General features: G+C 64.2%; 1 long non-coding RNA gene across 1 annotated transcript; it reads left to right on the top strand.

The window, feature by feature from the left end:
• Positions 1–2,669: 2,669 nt before the first annotated feature.
• LOC110390941 lies at positions 2,670–3,095 on the top strand. Its single transcript, XR_002433927.1, has 2 exons — positions 2,670–2,787; positions 2,883–3,095. It is a non-coding gene; the product is annotated as an uncharacterized LOC110390941 (long non-coding RNA).
• The last annotated feature ends 596 nt before the right edge of the window (positions 3,096–3,691 follow it).

Here is a 3,691-nt window from a genome sequence, read left to right on the forward strand (position 1 = left end):
GGGGGAACTGGGCGTCACATGGGGCACAGCCCACGCGCTGAGCACCGAGGTGGGTGCCTGCACGCATGCTGCCCCTGCCCGTGCCCCCAGTTGGGTTTGGGGTGCGGGAGGATGGATACCCAGGGCTCCCCATGGACCCTTCCCCATCCCTCGGTGTGTGCAGGGAGCTGAGCGTTGCTGCAACGTCTCACTGCAGCCCCATTTTTTTCCCTTGCCCCAACCAAGCTCCCCTCCCCAAAGCCCTGTCGCCCCTGGCCCCATCCTGCCCCCACGCACGATCCTCCAAGGAGCCACTGCTGCACTGCTGCCGTCCGCCCATGACCTCATTTTCCACCCCAAAAGGCCATTCCTGGGCCTGACCTTCTCTTGTGGTTTATTAGGACTGTTACAGCCTCCAGCAGCTGGGCTGGGCCAAGGGGGGAGGCAGCGGCTGGGCTCCTGCTGGCCTCGTGGCCACCGGCACCCTTTGGTGGCCAGGAGAGCTGAGGGAGCTCTGTGTCTAGCACCAATGGGGTCGTGTGTGGCCGAGAACCCCATGCTCATGGATGGGCTGGGTTGGTTGAGAGGGGCTGGCACAGGTCGGGAGGGGTTGGCATGGGTAGGGATGAGTTGGCATGGGTTGGGATGGATTGACATGGATTGACATTAGCTGGGATGCTTGGGATGGGTTGGCACAGGTTGGTTGGTTTGGGTGGGTTGGGACAGAATGTATTGGGGTGGTTTGGCATATGTTGGCATGGGTTGGGATGGATTGACATGGATTGACATTAGCTGGGATGCTTGGGATGGGTTGGCACAGGTTGGTTGGTTTGGGTGGGTTGGGACAGAATGTATTGGGGTGGTTTGGCATATGTTGGCATGGGTTGGGATGGGTTAGCAAGGTTTGGGATGTGTTGGCATGGATTGGGTTGGTTGGGCCAGGTTGAGAGGGGTTGGCATATGTTGATGGGTTGGTTGGGATGCATTGGGATGTGTTAGCATGGGTTGGGTTGGTTGGGATGTTTGGGCTGGGCTTGGCTGGGCTGGGTTGGGATGGAATTTGTTGGGATGGGTTGGGATGGAATGATTTGGGATTTGCTGGCATGAGTTGGATTGACATGGATTGGGATGAGCTAGGATGGAATGTGTTGGGATGGGCTGGGATGTGTTGGGATGGGTTAGCATGGGTTGAGATGGGTTGGGATATGCTGGGGTGGGATGTGCTAGGATGGGTTGGCATGGGTTGGGATGTGTTGGGATGGGTTGGGATGTGTTGGGATGGGTTGGGATGGATTGGGATGGGTTAGCATGGGTTGGGATGGGTTGGGATGGGTTGGGATGGGTTGGGATGGATTGGGATGGGTTAGAATGGGTTGGGATGGGTTGGGATGGGTTAGCATGTGTTGGGATGGGTTGGGATGGGTTGGGATATGCTGGGATGGAATGTGCTAGGATGGGTCGGCATGAGTTGGGATGTGTTGGGATGCAGTGGGATGCGTTAGCATGTATTGGGATGGGTTGGGATGTGTTGGGATGTGTTGGGATGGGTTGGGATGGGTTAGCATGCTTTGGGATGTGTTGCTCCTGCTCTGTGATGCTGCTCCCTCCCCTGCACCAGCTGGAAGCCGGGCATGGCCGGGAATGCCAAATGCCCCCAACCCCACACACAATGCAGACATCTGGTGTGCAGCACCACAGGTTTATTTTGCTCCATCTGGGGCCGGATCGCAGGAAGGGTTCACTGTGCACGGAGGCAGCGCCCGCAGCGCCCACACCCCAGGGGTGTGCGAAGGGCCAGGAGGGGCCGTGACTCAGCCCCACGTGATGGCACTTTCGAGGTTTCTGCAGCCCTGGCTCCGCTCCGCGCCGTCCTGGCACGGCTGCTGGGCCCCGTGCCCGGCGCTGGGGCTGGCCCCGCTCCCGGAGCCAAGTGCATGGCACACGGCACAGCTCCGGAGCCGCATTCCGCCCCAGTCAGCACTCGCAGGGATTTCATGGATTTCCACATGCTGCTGGCCCCGAGTCAAGCGGCCGCATCCGCACCGCCGCCGGCCGCCAGCTCCCTCCCTGCTGCGGGAGATGCCTTAAAGGCGCCGCGATGCTGCGCGACCCCCGAGCGGGGCCGAGCCCCGTCCTTGGGTGTGGGGTTGGAGCCGATGGCGCATCCCAGACCCAGCGGTGGCGGTGCTCCTGGGGGTGTCCGCAGCTCCCACAGGGCCGGCGAGACCCTGCAGACCCCCCAGTGCCCATGGGGTGCCCCATAAGTGAGCTCCTCTCTGGGATGGCCCCACGCCATCCCCGCTCCCTACGCTGAGTGCCGGTGCCCTGTGCCCGTGCCCTGGAACGCTGCCCACGCTGCCCACAGTGCCCACAGTGCCCAGCCGGGGAGCGCAGCCTGCAGCCGAGGTCAGGGCCGCCGGCCAAGGCAAACACTTTGGCAGCCGCTGCTGGCCGCGGGGCTCGTGCCCAAACCACCGGGCGGTGCCACGGGGGGATCCCATGCAGTGACCGAGCGGCACCGCTGCCAGAGGGCTCCCAGGGACGGCCGGGCAGCCCTCCTCATCCCACAGGTGCTGTCCCAATGTGGGGTGACAGCAGCTGTGGGGTCCCACTATGACCCCAGTCCCAGGTAGGCCGGGCTCCACGGTTGTTCCTTCCCCGGGGTGCGGCTCACCCCGCACGCTCCCGTTGTGACATCGCCTTTCTCTCTGTCCCCGCAGGGTGCTGAGCCGTGGGGATGCAGCCAGGGACAGGATCAGTGCCGGGACCCTGATTGGAGCAGAGCGCGGTGAATGGCAGCCCCAGAGGGTCTGTGGGTGCCGGGGGGGTCGGTGCCGGGCACCCCTGGGGGCACCTCCCACCCAGGGCTATGGGCGATGCTCTACAACCCCGTGTCCCCGCAGGACGCGCTTGGACCATGGAGCTGCACCGCGTGACCCAGGTGATGCTGGAGGTGCTGGCGTGCGTCGTCCTGGCCTACCACCTGTCCGAGGCCAACGTCTTCTTCTTCTACCTGCTGCTGCTCCTGCCCCTCATCTTCCTCTTTGAGGAGAGCGTCGAGCCATGAGGATGCCCGTGGTCCCTCTCTCGCTGTGCAGTAAAGAGCCGTGCCCACCCGTGCTGTGTGCTGCTGGCTGTGGGGTGGGGAGGGGCTGTCCCCGCGGCACGCTGCGTGCCCCCGGAAACTCGGGCACCCAAAAACAAGGACAGGGATGGGGATAGGGATGGGGTCGTGACCACAGGTGGGGACAGGCTGGGGCATGGGGACGGGCGGGGACATGGGGACAGCATGCCCTAGGATGGTGCGGGTGGGCTCTGTCCCTGCAGCTGCATCACCCTCAGCTGCACCACCCCGAGCACCCACCCAGTGCTGCCCCCACCTCATCCATGGCATGGCCCCAAACGCCCCAGGGACCCCCAGCCCCCCCAGGTCCCAAATGGGAGATCTCAATGGGGATCGCACAGGAGGAGGGGCCGGGATATGGGGACGCTCCATGTGTGGGCATCGGGTGTGCAGCCGCTGGGTATGGACGTGGCACCGCAGGGTGCTCACAGCCCTGGGGACGCGCACACCTGAAGCGCTGGGCACCCCCAGGCAGCAGGGATGGGTGTGTGCCCGGGGCCGGGGCTGCACCGTTGTGGGGCAGGGACTGCGGGGGGGCACGGGGGGGCACGGCATGGGACACACGCAGCGGGTGGCACGGACACCGTG

The sequence above is a fragment of the Numida meleagris genome, unplaced genomic scaffold (genome assembly GCF_002078875.1).
Source record: "Numida meleagris isolate 19003 breed g44 Domestic line unplaced genomic scaffold, NumMel1.0 unplaced_Scaffold250, whole genome shotgun sequence".
NCBI lineage: Eukaryota > Metazoa > Chordata > Aves > Galliformes > Numididae > Numida > Numida meleagris.